General features: G+C 36.7%; 1 protein-coding gene across 2 annotated transcripts in view; it reads left to right on the top strand.

Annotated features, from left to right (window-relative positions):
* tet1 (tet methylcytosine dioxygenase 1) overlaps window positions 1-16,084 on the top strand; it is a 43,977-nt gene that overhangs the window by 6,355 nt on the left and 21,538 nt on the right. The window lies entirely within an intron of this gene.

Genomic DNA, 16,084 nt, shown 5'->3' with positions numbered 1-16,084 from the left:
GGTGATGCAAAACTTCGCTCGATGGTGTTTTAAGCCCCCAATGGCTCCTTAGAGGCAGCTAACCCTACCCTCAACCTTAAACCTACCCATCCCCTCGCTGCCTGGAAGGCGCCGTTGAGGGCATAAAACACCAAACACCCAAAACTTCCATCCAGTCACAGAGGTAGTAACAAGGAGAACGCCTTAAAAAAGTTGTGATAAAGTTCATTTTGAAGGTTCCTGATTATTTAAATCACTCCAAGAAATGTCAGTGGGGATTGTCTGGTGATCTACTTTCACATAGTAGCAGGATTACTGGTGTCAGTCTAAATATGGTTCTGTTCAAACGTGGTTTGGTTAAGAAAAAGATCGACAGCCGCATTCAACAGAATGACTCCCTTGCATTTTCAGGGCTCAGAATTAAATATTGATTGAGTCTTTGCAAAAAGGCTGTTATTGGAGGATAAGGCAGTTTAAAACTATATTAGACATGACTGCAAACATGACATCAAAATCGTTGATCCATATTGGTGGAAGTGAGAAACTAAGTTTTTGACTTCTTATATCTTCTAAATGCAAATTTTGTCATTAAGGCTAACATATTCATACTAAAAGCCAAAAAACTTACATTTTGATTTCATGGGGACTTTAATGACATTACTTGGCTGGAGAGGTTTAAATAAAGACTTTGAAACAGATTTGGACATTTTGTTATCTCAGTTTGACTTACTGATCATACACTTATCATCATCACTGTCTTCTGACTGCAGTGACTCGAGAAAATATAAAAGAAATAGATGAGCACTGTTTTAGCCAAAACCCATCACATGGTTCACTGTGAACATTGCACGTGGCCTAAGTGTCTATGTGTGTGCATATTTGTGTGTGAGAGAATGAATGGCACTCTACATATGCTAAGTCTCCATGTTACAGCGTGTCCTACCCTTATTGGTGTGTTTGACAAATCCCACAGACAATTCAGTAGTTTGACAGTTTGGATGTATGGATGTATGTCTTATGCAGTTTTGATTCAGGCAATGATAATTGTTTTCACTATGTCATTGTGCTGATTAAGACTGAATTCCTGTCTTTTTTGAGTCTAGCTGTTCATTTAGTTATGTTGGCTTGACAAAGCCAACATAAAACATTCTGGCAACATGCTAAATCATGTCAGCAATGTGTTAATTCATGCTAACAACGTGCTAAAACCGAGGGTGCTGCTCACGTCCTGAAGAGTGAAGCCAAAGCATTTTGATCGCCCCCAGGTGGCTGGATGCAGTACAGGTCATAAAACCCATCCTCTCTATGTAAACAAATGGGATGTGAGCCAAATTAAACAATCAAATTACACTTACAATAATTTTTTTCCAAAGATGGTTTCTGTCATTTTAGTTTTTAAGTGTTCACTTTTTAAATAAGTTTGGTTTTAGTTAGTTATTTGATGCTTTAAAACAGGGGTGTGATATCATGATTGACAGCTGTGATTGACAGCTTCTAAGTAGTCATGGAGGCACCAATGGGCTTTTTTAAGGATATGACTGTGGATAGTAGTTGTATTACCTTATTTTAACAAGCCTTCAGTTGTACTACAATCAGCAGACTCAAAATTGGAGCAGTCTGGCTACTAAAAGTTCAGGGGCGTGTGCTTGTGATTGATTCTGCAGGAGTATGGGCGCAGGAAGGGACCTTGATACCGCGGCTCCACTTCACGCTCATTACTGCACAGACTCAGGCTCCGAACAATATAATTAGTGCAAGATGTCAGTGCCATCTTGAGGCATTGGCGGCATCACTTTTCTCAAGTAGAAAAGAGTGAAGGTGCATCGTCCATATTTTTTAGTCTTTGGCTAAAACCTGCTAGCAAAATGCCAAATCATGCTAATAATAAACTTATTAAAAAATTAAATAAATTTTACTTGCAACATGCTAAAACATATTAGCAACATGTTAAAACATACTAGTGTTAAATTGTTTTGGTAAGATGTTTGCAACATGCTAATTCATGCTTGCAAAACATGCAACAAACATGTTAACAAAATGTAAAATAATGCTAGACACATGCTAAGTCATATTAACAACATGATAAGTCATGTTAGGAAGCTTATAAAACTTTCAGACTAGGCTTTGTCAAGCCAACATTAAAGTTTTCCCAATTAAATTTACTTTATAGTTGCTGTTAAATTGGATTGCTGTTATTAGTGCTAATTATCAAACTTTATAAAGTTGTATTTTAGACCCTTTGTCAAATTTGCCAATAAGGAACTGTGAGAATATATAACTTCCTATGTTTTTGTAATTTTAGTCAGCGTTCCTGCAAGTTAGAGCATGGAGCTAACAACGCTAAGTTCATGGGTTCGGTTCCCAGGGAATGCATGAAATGATGAAATGTATGGCTTGAATGCAGTATAAGTCAATTTGGATAAGTGTCTGCCAAATGCAAAATGACGTTGTAACTAATCACAACCTTTTGGCATTTGTGCATATAGTTGCTAGTTTTGTTCAATCTGAATTTTTTTAACTTGTTAAAAAGTCACACATTTGTTTTCACTCTCACACAGTTATATAATCGTTGCTGTCAGTTTGTGAGTTTGGGTCTGTTCTCTAATGTCTGTCTGTTAGTAGTCGTCTGTCAGGGACAGGGATGATGACGGGATTACACCAGATTGAGGTCTGTAAACATATCAGTCATTTCCCTAAAATTTAGGCCAGCGTTCAGCCAGGGTCACATCTGCCATAGTTATGTAGTCAGACTTTAGTTAGCTTGTCATTAGTGTCTGGATGCAAGCGGGTGGTTTGTGGGCTGAATATCTATTTCACTCGGGATTGTGTGTCTTTATCTTTAAAGGGTTGATGGGAAAGGCCATCTGTGATTATGTAATTAACTACATAAGCAGTTGTTGTTTGTGTATCCATCTGCCCATGGGTGTCACATGATGGGTAAAGTGGTAATAAGTGCAAGAGGAAATGTTGACGCTTATGAAATATTCACTTCAGTGATATAATTCACCCTCTGTTTGATGTAAGATAAACAATGAGTATTCTAGTTACATACATTACCATTTAAAAGTAGTGGGGTCAGTGAAATTTTTATTTTTTATTTATACATTTTTCTGAATAATACTTTAATTCAGCAAGGATGCATTAAATTGATCAAAAGTGACAGTAAAGGTATTTATAATGGTACAAATAAAAAGTTCTTTAGACCTTGTTTGAGCACCAAATCATCATATTCGAATGATTTCTGAAGGATCATGTGACTGAACACGAGTATTGATGCTGAAAATTCAGCTTTGCCATCACAGGAATAAATTACATTTTCAAATATAGTCAAGAGGAAAACAGTTACTTTAACAATATTTCACAATATAACGGTTTTACTATATTTTTTATTAAATAAATGTATCCTTGGTGAGCAAAACCAAGAGACTTTTTTTCAAAAACAACTAGAATTGTCGCCAATAAAGTATAATTTTTCATCAAATATAAGATTTATTTTTTTAATATCAGTCATATTTTTGGATTCCAAAAGATATTTCAAAACAGTTCTGTATTACATTATTACTTTACCTCTTGAACAGTTTAAATCCGGTTTGTTTGGGTGTAAAAGAGGCTTTCCGGACAAGAAGATCAGGATCACCCTGTGTCCACACCTACTATCAAGTCAAAAGTTAACAAACATGAAACAATGGTGCTGTCAAACTGGATCAGATGATCCTGATAGTGGGTATGGGTAAGACTTGTTTATCTATTGCAATAATAATTACTTGAAGAAATCAACATGCTGGGTAATATGCGATCCAGTACGAAACATCAGGTGTCACTTTTATGTAATCCTCTGTGTTTTTGCTGTGTCTTTCTTAAATTAGTGTTATTGAACAAAATGACCTCTGGGCTAGAAGCGATCACATACCACATCTCTCAGCCTGTGCCGCAACATGTCTCCTTCATCACTGTAGAATAGTCATAACAATTATAAGAGATGTGTGTTTTGTTTACTTTTCATACTGTAGCTTTTGCTGAGGGTTGAACTATGCAGGGTTTGTGATTCAGATTAAATCTCAGTAACTTCATGTCTGGTCTGATTAACATCATCAGGCCTTTGTGATCATGTTTGTTCCATTCCTAATTATAAGACATATTCAAACTAAAAACAAATTCTGCCGGGTGTGCACATCTGCCAGCCAGCTGTGACACTTCCAACTGCAAAGACACCCCATGAGCTATCGGTTCAAAATGTTTCACCTATGATTGCATGTTGTTTTTTTGGCACGCCTCAGAGATGGAGCTACTGCCGTGTCCTTGTGAATGGCAAAGGGGGCAGCTTGGCTTGGCACAGACGAGGAAGAGGGAAATCAGGGGAAAACAAAGGGTAAGAGGGCTGTTGGTTCAGTTAGGTCTGGTTTTAATCAGTTCTGACGGCACACTGAAGCCAGGCAGGATGCTGAGGTAACGCTTCAGAATACAGTGGCTTCAGTTTTTGTCACACATGTCCTGATTTGCTTTCAAGAAGTGTTTTGACCACATCACGAGTTCAGGTATTACTAAACGCTGATCGGAAAGTTCCTTGGCCTATTCCACACTAATGCGTTTTATGTTTTTATTAATGAAAACAAATCTTTTTGAAAACGCTCTCCAAAGTGGATGAATTCGAAATGCCATTTTACGCATTGTAGTCTGGACTGTGAAAACGGAGGTATTGAAAACGATTCATGTTTATACCTGCATTGTGTCTGTTATGTGCTATTCACTTACACACAGTTGCTAAAATATGTTACTTTGCGCACTCTTCATATCACAGTCCTGCAAAGATGACAGAAAATGTACTTGCAATTGCTGCCCTGCGGCAAAACATGAGAGCAGTTGCGTTTTAGACCAAAAATGTAATTGTGTTGTGAGTGCAACCTGGACGCATCAGTGGGATATTTTGCTCAATAAAATGATCCTGCCAGAAGAATTGCCTGATAACTTTATCATGTCTTGTTCTGTCTATATCATCTCAGTGAGCTTTTCTGAAGGTTTACGCTTGTGCAGTAAGGTGAATTTAGACTAAAAAGTGTGTTTTTTAGTTTTTTAGAGTCGACGTTTCAGTTTGGATGAGAAACTTTTGGAAAACACTAGTGTGGACGGAGAGCGTTTGGAAACGAAAACGCTCTTTTCAAATGTATCCGGATTACTAATGTAGGCGTAGCCTTAAATCACGGGGTTTTCTGTAGCTGGAGGATTTGTGTGTCCAGTCCCAAAGGTAGATACAGCAGCCCATCCTCCCCTGGGTTCTGCTTTGTGTTACAGGCAAACTGTATATATTTACAGTATATATTACCCTGAATGGGAAAACTCTACCTAGTTTCTCAGAAAACCATGGTGACTTTCTCTTCTCCAGGAAGTGTTTATTTGGATTGAGTATGCTTATCAAGATGGCAACCTCAAGTTCTCCATTTGTTTTAAAGCTGTGGCCTACAACACATGTTTTATATTGCTAGTTTTGTTCACAGATGATTTGCTTTGAACACCGGATGTTTTTTACTAATTCCGTGTGCTATAATGTCAAGACTCAATTGGCTATGTGGAGAATAAATTACTTTGACATCCATTCAACTATAAATTCTCCCTGTATTTTTGTTGGCTTGTCAAATCCTCCGGACATTGAGAAGCAAGGGTATAACAATTATTATAAAGACCCCCAACCCACATCATAACATGCCACGTCACTTTTAGAATTGACCAAATTGGTCTTCCTCATTTTTTGAGACCTAATCGTTCTATTTTAAGAGGTTTATTTTTCTTGGCTGCATTGTGAAGGAAAAGAAATTTTAAAACTATCAGTAGAGTCTGCCAACTGGTTGCTCTGGCCGTGAGCTGCAAGCGATAAATGATAGCACTCATCCACCTTATAGCAAATCCGTAGGGTAATTAATATCCATGACCCCAGCTGTCTGTGGCAGTTGTGTGCACTGAACCGTTGACAGGAAGCAAACTTCAAACTTCAAACTTCGTTTTTTTTTAATTGCTTCCCCTGCAGAACACAGATCAGTAACACTAACTCTGGTAAAGAACATTTTGTAGAAGCAGTACCTGTGAATATCCATCTCATGTCAAGCATGCAATGCATGTATCACTTAAATCCAATCTCCGAATCTCATATTTTTTCGTTCTCTGATAAGAACTTAGAGTCAATGACTTCCTACTAATGACATCGTTTTAGGTTTGTGAAGTGACAGAATGGCCTAATCGGGGCCCTAATCAGGCCAGTAGAAAAAATCCTTATTTTTGAGCCCTGCACTGTAAACATTTGACCACTAGTGTCACACTAAGCCAGCGGTTGCATGTGACTAAACCTTTTTCATATTCAGGCAGAATGTTTCCTTGAATGTTTCCTTCCTCAAATGCATTTCTTTGAGAATAAAGGGACCTATTTTTTATTTTTTTTAAAGAAAAGACCTTAAGACCTAAACCTCATTAAGTAAGGGTTAAACACAGTACTAAAGTAATGTACCACCATAGAAATCTTGTCTGTGTGTGGAGCAAAATCAATTCAAACTGATCTGCATGATGGAGCTCAGTGGTGACATCCCAAAATACCATTTACACAGTTGAACTTTCCAGATCTCACACACAAAATCAACACAGCAGATCAAGGCCAATTACTGGACCATTCTCAGTGGGCTGAATCGATCCAGACTATCCATGTGAGTCAAGTTAACAAAAGGTATAAAACAGATCTCTCATTTTTGTTCTGAATCTACTACACTGCTCAAGGAAACATCACTGAAGACCAAAGTTCGTTGTAGTTTTTTTTAGTTTTTTTTATCCAAGTTTTAAACTTTTTTTTTTTTTTTTTTTGAGGATTTTATGTGAGGATGTTATTGTGTAGGCTAAGAACTTGGGTAGCATATGTGATTAGCATAGGCTAATCAGTTAGATTTCTAACAGTAAGTTCCCTGTAGGATACAGGGTTTGCAAACTTACATTACATAATTTTTTTTTATGATATTAAAGAACCATGGTTTCTTATTAACGTCCAAGTTCTGCCTTAATCAATGGTTCTCTTGTTGGTGTATTGGGTGCAAGAATGAGAGTTGATAGCCTGTATATTATCTGTATATTATGTGTTTGCCAATTCAAATTTTTTTTAGTCCTGTTATTATTCATAATAGTGTGTCTTTTGTTTTGTTTTTCCATGGTGATCAAGTCTTTCATTGCTTTTCCAGAGCTCTTGCCAGATACTACTTGATTAGCCAAAGAACTGAGCTGATATGGTTGCCGTGATATCAGCTTATCACCTTGACATCTAATGCCAAATTCAAGAGCATCTGCCCATTTGGCCTCTGATGTTTTCACTGAGCATCTGGTTCATGATGTATCTGGAAAGATTACTCTGGAAATTTGGAGGATTTAAGATCAAATGTTGACAATCACAGTAATATCCAAGACATGGGCTATTAAAACACTATCAGAGGTCCACACATATTTTATGTTTTAACAGCCTCTTAAATGTTGAGATATAAGTACTGGATGTATTTTTAACTGTGTCTCAGATAGTCATCACCTTGACAGCTTGAGCGGTAAAACTCTTGGCTTTGACACTTTGGGCCAGATTTACTAAACCCTTACATGATTCATTTAAATACTCTCCGCCTCTCATAAATTTTGCGTCTAAAAAGTGAAACTCCTACAAATGCATATACAATAAGGTCAGCCGCAAAAATAACCCTGTCCACACCTTTTCAGTGCTAATTTTTCACTGCATGTCTTCAGTAAATCCTGAGTTTTTTAACCGCAAAAGAGGGTTTGCGCTGGCGCAAGCTGTTAGTAAATCTAGCCATTTGTGTTTATCAAACATTGTTACAGGTTGTGAATTTGGCATCTTTTGATACGGCTACCAGTCCAGCCCTGCTAAAATAACCAACATAACTATACTGAATCCATTTGGCTCTCATTTTTTCTGTTTCAGTGTTTGATTTAGCTCTCTTTAGGTGACCTTTTTGAAATCAAGAACAAAATTTTCCTCAGTATACCAAGTTTGAAAACAGAAAATGGCCCACGTCTATAGTTTTTATAATTCTTGCTAATTGTTTCTGGATTATTAAATTCAGCAAGTTAATTGGTCTCCTCCCACCATTCATTAAATCTTCAAATAAATAAAATCTGTTGTGAAGTCTTCAATGTTTAAGGTGTAATTGGATTATAGCAAATTCATTTTAATAATGTGTCATTTAATTAATAATATTATGGCCTTTTTAATGGCTGTGTACTTGGTATACAATTCAACTGCAATCACAGATGTGTGTTTTGAAATGTGGATCATGCAGTCATATTTTAGAGCTGTTATTATAAAAACTATTGAGAAAAAGGTAGGATGATGTTAATGTTATGTTCATGTATTTAAATCTCCAGTGAAAAGTTTTAAAGATTTTCCTGGAGCCTGTGGGCAGGGTCTGTAATGATGCACCCGTGTAGGACCATTGGCAGGAGCTACAGTAGCATGAGTACAGCTAGGAGGAGGCTGAAGTGTAAGAAAGTGAGCAAACGAATCGTGAAATATCAGTATGAGTCAATGCCTCTGCATCAGCCCTCTCTCTGATCAGTGTGATACGATCTCTGCTCTTCTTTAACACCTTGTAATGATGCCATCAGACACTCAAACAGCAAAAATCAAAGCCCAGCCAGAACATCATATGACACTATCAGCCACCTTTGTGTTCATGTTGATGCATCATGACACAGTGAATGGCCTTTTTCATTTATTATTTTATTTGGGCCACAGACATCTGATTGCACTGATTTTCTTTCTAAAAGTGCATTTGATTAACATAACAAATGAAGAATGTTCAATAAATGAAGATGTGTACATTTGTATATTTATCAGATAGGTTTCATTTGGTGCTTGGATGAACCAGCAAGTGGCTGCTCAAATTATTATAAATCTGTTTTGATTTTAAATATAGTATAACTTATGGAAGTCTGTTTCCACCTCAGAGTAAAAATAAAAAAGGTGATTATGATATAAAGTTAAATAAGATATAAAATCACTATTGTAATAAAATAGTTCTTATTTTATCATAGATATAATACCATTTTTCAAAGTCTTAATTTTGTTTTTAAGGTATAGTGTAGGTTTTCATGCTTGAATTCTCAAGAAAACCATAATTTTTCACATATTTTACATTGTTGCAGCACCTCTCTCCCCAGTCGGTCAGTTTAGTTGATGGGCCTTTCTAAATACCCACACTTGCGATCTTGGCCACTTGAGAGGGCGTGCACGCGACAGGAAGTAAGTCCACAAGACTGTCCCATGTCTAAAAAATGGCAAAGCATAGTGCGCTGAATGCACACTAAACCCACACTATCTTCAATACTGCACTGGAGCGGTATTCGAGGCTAAGCGTATCCCATCAGGCATTAGATCTGGAAAATCGCATGCCCTGAAATCGCAAGACAGCGAGGAAAACATTCCACTGAAAGTTAGATATCTAAATTAATTAGATATTACATTTGGTAGTAATTTGATAGTAAAACAAATTGTTAAAGTGTAATTTTATTGGTGCAAAATGAGTAGGCTGTGTGTATTTTTTATCACTACATTTGAAGCACCACAATTTTAAATTGTGTCTTCTGTTACATAGGGACTACTGACCAGACATTTATACGTTTTTTTTTAAATGCATAGTATTGAAAATCAAAATAAAGCAATGTAAACTCTTGCATTTTTGCAATACTATAAGTGTGTCCCATTGGGTAATCAAACGTTCTACACACACTTGCAGTCTTCACGCCTTCTTGAACACTTGGGCCACATACAGGAAATACGGCATGCAAGTAGACAAGTGGTTAAGTGCAAAGACTGCAAGTGTAGGTATTTGGAAAGGCCCACCGTCTCTATGATGCCCATCCTTCTGAAAAGTGCAGTGTGCTCTGATTGGTCAGCTGGACCAGTGTGTTGTGATTGGTCCACCACTTCGAGCATTTTTCTGAAATGTTTCAACACACTACTAATGCAACCCAACCAGGCCTCGTCCTCTTTTTTGATTTACTTAAATGAGGAAGAAAAGAAAAGATGTCACGATTGCAAAATACGAAGTCACATTAAAGGATATGTGACTTTATATATTGCACTTTGTTTCTGATAATAGGGAAAAATTCACTGTAAAAAATTTCTAACCCTCCCAAATCAAAAATTTCAAGTGACCGATAACATCTAAATTTTTCAATTGGCCCAAGTGAAATTCTGTAAATTTAATTTTATAATTTACAGAATTTCACTTGGGCCAATTGAAAAATTTAAATGTTATCGGTCACTTGAAATTTTTGATTCGGGAGGGTTAGAAATTTTTTACAGTGTTCTTTCTCTCACAGTATGACTTTATTAAAATATATAAAGTCATGTTGTGAGATGTATACTGTAAAAAGAATTTTTAATTTTAATGGTAAAAGTCTGTAAAATGAAACGGTAAAAACCTGTTAATTGGTTAACCTTTCCCTTACTCTAATAATGGAAAACTGTAATAGATCTAATGGGACATATCCCATAATTCTCTGTGGCAGCTCACATTTTTTTTTCATTGTAATAACTATGTTTCTTCTTAGTTTTTCTTATCAGTTATGTAGGCGACATTAGGGTTTTATGTTTCATCTTATGTTGTTAAATGAATGTTTATTCCATCATTTTATAGTCATCTGTTACCATGATAGTGTTTTGTGTATGGAAGTAAAATAATGTCAAATGTTTTTGAAACAAAAAGCCTGTTGAATTGCACTACTTGAAAAAAATAGGCATTGCATTAACCATGCTTGCATTTTAATGCATTGTATTTTTAGGGCTTGCATTTTTATGGGCTGAAATTCAACATGGTTGAATATTTAAGCTGTGAATATTTCAATTAAAAACATTTCAAACACATTTTCATTATTAAAAATTCAATAATCCATATTCACCTTTCATATTTCACCTCCAAAATATTCAAACTGTTTAAAAATACAACCTATAATATTCAACAGGCAATTTTCGGTCCATTTTATTTCGCTTTGCAAATTCGCTTCCACAAATTCAGTGGTTCAAATTCGACAGTAAATTCAACGAACTGCAGGAAAAGCAATAGATTACCGAGATACTCTCCATATGCTGTTAGTCAACCTCACCAGCAGGGGGTGCAAAAGCTTGTGTTGTTGACGAAGACAGAGCAACAGTTAGAGCAAGCCATTCATTCATAAAATGAAAATGAGCTGTGTCAGTATATATGCGGAAAAGATGATAAAGACACAAAAGCTGTGTTTATGTTTCATTCAATTACTTCATTGTTACTTTCCCTGTGTAGCATGTCATCAGCTTTCTCTTCATGAACAGGATTATAATCGGTTTCCCTCAATACCTCACACTCGAGGATTCCCCTTCTGTCGGGACAAAACGCTTAACGTAGTTTATGGACTAATACAGTGATATAAAAGACCAAACTCGCACCTTATTGGGGATGTAGGCTATAGGCTACTATATAGGCTAGATGGACTAAGAATATGAACGTAACGCGCAAAGTTTCATGCTGAGCGTTTCGTGATATACTGGCATAACATCAACACTTGATCAATACTAACACTTTCTCTTCTCTTTTCTCTCTCTCTCTCTCTCTCTCTCTCTCTCTACAGTATATATATATATATATATATATATATATATATATATATATATATATATATGTATATATGTATATATATATATATAGTATAGGCTATGCCTACGTGTATTGCATTAGCTTAAACTGGGAAGAGTCATAGCACTTGCATATTGTTGTCCTCCTATTGTTAGTTTAACTGTAAATCGCTTTGGATAAAAGCGTCTGCTAAATAAATGACTAAATGTAGCCTAATAAATGTAAAATTGGCTTGACATTGGACATTCGCACATTTAGGGACCGTCTCAAAAGTTGCATAAAACATTGGCATACACGTTTCTAACTTCAATAGCAAACTTTAATTTATTTGAATAAATATCAAAAATCCAAAGGGTGCGCATTATGCCTGACACTACATGAACACTTTACAGTTGGTGTTATGACTGTAAGTCGTTCTATTCAAATGCTATTGAAGTTAGAAACGTGTATACCAAAGTCGTGTACACTTTAGAGACGGTCCCTAAATGTGCGAATGTCCAACGTCAATGCCAGTCTATCACTGGGAAACGCTCAGCATTAAACTTTGCGCGTTATTCTGAGTCAATCTGCTTGCCTGCGAGTTTGGTCTTTTATATCACTGTAATTAGTCCATTAAGCTATACGTTAAGCGTTTTATATGTCCAGCTGGGGAATCCTTAAATATTGAGGGAAACCCTAATAGCTTGCATGCAGCACATCGCCACAATATACAGTTAAGGCAACTAAACAACCAAGAGAAATATATGTCAATCTCAAAAATGTAATATTGGATCTGTATATCCGCATCGGGGAATAACATTATAATCTTGTTCACGGTAGAGAAAGATGCTTGTAGGCTACACAGGGAAAGTAACCGTGAAGACACTGAATTTAACATAAAACCGCCGTCATAATAATCACAAATACACTTGCATTTATGTTAAATGAGTTTTATGAATGAATGGCTTGCTCTAACTGTTGCTGGTCTTCGTCAACAACGAGCGCTTTTGCACCCCCTGCTGGTGAGGTTGACTAACAGCATATGGAGAGTATCTCGGTAATCTATTGCTTTTCCTGCAGTTCGTTGAATTTACTGTCGAATTTGAACCACTGAATTTGTGGAAGCGAATTTGCAAAGCGAAATAAAATGGACCGAAAATTGCCTGTTGAATATTATAGGTTGTATTTTTAAACAGTTTGAATATTTTGGAGGTGAAATATGAAAGGTGAATATGGATTATTGAATTTTTAATAATGAAAATGTGTTTGAAATGTTTTTAATTGAAATATTCACAGCTTAAATATTCAACCATGTTGAATTTCAGCCCATAAAAATGCAAGCCCTAAAAATACAATGCATTAAAATGCAAGCATGGTTAATGCAATGCCTATTTTTTTTCAAGTAGTGCAATTCAACAGGCTTTTTGTTTCAAAAACATTTGACATTATTTTACTTCCATATTTGTGTTTGTGTTAGCCTTATGTGCACCTTCTATATATAAACAGATTTTAGTAAACTTGTTCAAGTCCAAACTATAAAGCAATCAGCATGTCTCATCTCAAAATATCTCATCACATCCAAGCAAACCTAAGATTAATGTCTGTCAATACTTAAAATGGGAAGTCTTAAACCGCTTTACACTACCATATTAGTTGCCATGGAGGAGTATTGTAGTACTGGAAAATTTCTCCACAGTCCTCACAACTTTACAGTTGAATAGTGATTTAAATTTCAATGTCAGCCCTCTGAGCGAGCGAATGGGTTGAATCATGCAGTTTCTTTTGAGGAGTCCCAGGTGTTCTTAGACTATTCACTCAGGCTAATCCTTCCCTAAGAGCTGGACAGGTTTTAGTGTGTGATATGAATCATCATAGCTTAAAATAAAGTCATGACACAAGCACAATGATGGTGATCAGGCAACTATCCTCGTGTTATATTTGTATTTACAGGAGCCAAGTCCATCTGTTAAATTGTCCTTGCTGGACTTTGTCGGCTCTCCCTCTGTTTTTTCCCTTGTTATCTGAGTGCAGAGCAAACCACCAGTTAGTCTTCCTGTGTTCAGACACACTTCCCTCCTGACTGAGGAAATCTCGGGAAACAAATCTATCCGCTCTGAATGAGATAGGGCAAACTGCTACTGAGATGTTTTACATATTGTATGCAGAAATGCATAACACTTTCATTACATTCAAAAACTGATTGTATAGGATGTATGTGTTCAGCATTAGCAGCAAGTTCACTACTTTGATGGCCAGAATTGAGCTTTTTCTTGATCATTATGTGAATTTTATTAAGAGAACACACTTCCCAAGACTTTCTCACAATGCATAATAAACAGTGCATATTAGTCTGCTCCAGGGATCATGTAATGAAGGATTGTATGCGCTCAATAAATACATAGTTTTATTGCTTCTTGGTGCCTTTTAGAGGGGATTAGGATTCTCGCCTCGTGCACAGCCTGACTTTTCCTGTCGCCTAGGGTTAATTTAATGTGTATGACTTTAGGGATATATCCAAGCATGGAGTCATGGTTTCCTGAAAGAGAGAATATTTCCACCATTATAATCACCATATATTGGTGATTTTTTGATTGGGGGAAACTTTCTGCCATTACCAAACCGGTAGTTGAATCATTACCAGTCAGCATTTTAAAATGTTTTAATTCAGAAACAAATCACTTTATTTTAGAATTTTTTTTTTCTTTAAATTTACATTTTTCATTTAATTGACTGCAATTGAACTAACTGATTATGTCAGCAGGTTCGAGGCTTATCCAGCTTTTTCTCCAAAAGATGAAAAACATTGCAGTGGCGTAGGGGTTGTTTGCCAGCACTTTATGGATGGGTTGCTTGTGACTAATGAGGGCTGGGCAGCTTTTAAAAGCTCACCATATGGACAAGTTTCTGCACTTGGCAATCAGGTACACGTGAGGGAAGACCAAGAAGGGGGGAGTTCCAGGAAGTGTTGTTAAGCCAGAAATGTTCATGTCATTCCAAACCTGTATGACTTTCTTTCATCTGTGGAACATAAAAGGAGAAATTTTGCAGAATGTCCAGGTTGCTCTTTTCCATCCAATGAAAGTGGATAGAGACAGCTGTGACCACTGTACAGGTTTGGAAAGACAGGAAAGCAAGTAAATAAAATTTACATTTTTGGGTGACCTATCCCTTTAAGATTTAAAGGGATAGTACTTAATTTTTTGTAAGGCAAATGATTCGTCAATGGGTAGGACATGATGAAACATGCTAGGATTAATATTTGTATTAGTCACTAGAAGACTACTGATTTTACATGTAAAATGCACTGTCACTTGTACTATTATCAAGCTTTCAGCAGTCATCAGAATATTAACCAGATTCAGCCTTTATGTCCATTGTCAATGAGAATACCACAACTCCATTGTCCGTTGATGCGAGCGTGAAGAAAACTGTCTCAAGGCCGCTGACACACTGCACGACTCAAACCGATTTCCATCAGCCACCGCACTTGTTATTAGACAAAGCGCTGCAACAATACTCAGCTATCATAGGGCACAGCAGGAAGACTTATTATGGATGGCTGCTTTAGACACATGCTCACAGAGAGACGGTCAGTCTATTATCCAGGTTACGCTTTGGAGTAAAGTTTCATCTAGAGTGAGGATTAGTTGAAATGTCTTAGTTTAGACACACATGGACTAGATTCACTCTCTTTTTTTTTTTTTTAACAAATGAAATAAAATAGAAACAGTTTTTGCTCATGTAAAAACCATGAAAAAGTGTAGTGATCAATGTAGATTTGTTGCTATTAATTGTAAAAAGGGAATGGGTCACATTCATAGAAACTAAGTAATCCAGAAAGACCAGTTTAACATTCAACTGCCATTCATTCAGAATATAACCCGTCTTTCCACCCTCAGTTACTACAAACAGTCATTTATATTGACTCAACAAGACAGACACCTGATACTGTCTTTTTCAGTAAAACAATGCACTGCCTGCAATGCTTAATTCAGGCGCACACACAGACATAGATATAGAAGTAATTATAAAACCTAATGTATGTACACATGCATAAATAGTTCATATATCTAAGATATATAAAATGATACAGTTGCATTTGTATGCAGCTCCCTGGTGTTTGTATTCAATAGCTGCGCTCGTGCTAAAAGTAGCTCTTTCGTTCCCTTGTCCTCATCTGACCTCCTCAGCCATATGTTTGTGTGTGCCTGCAGACTGGGCTGAACAGTACATGGTGTGACAGCTGCAGTGCAGCGGTGGAGGGTCTGCGGCTGCGCTGTCACATCCACTCTAAAAGCGTCTCCATGGAGAGAGAGAGCGCGAATGCTTGCCCTAAAGCGTCTGACATCCTCACAGAAAAAGCAGAGCGTGACGAGCGTAGCCGTGACGTCATTTACAAAAACAGCTGTGTGGCACCACGCTTAGTCACTAGGCACTTTAGCTTTGTTCTTTGCGTATTTTTAACATGTTATCCATGTTGCATT

The sequence above is a fragment of the Scardinius erythrophthalmus genome, assembly GCF_964197995.2.
Source record: "Scardinius erythrophthalmus genome assembly, chromosome: 21".
Classification (NCBI taxonomy): domain Eukaryota; kingdom Metazoa; phylum Chordata; class Actinopteri; order Cypriniformes; family Leuciscidae; genus Scardinius; species Scardinius erythrophthalmus.
Note: the sequence above shows the minus strand (reverse complement) of the source record. Positions and strands in the feature narration are given on the sequence as shown.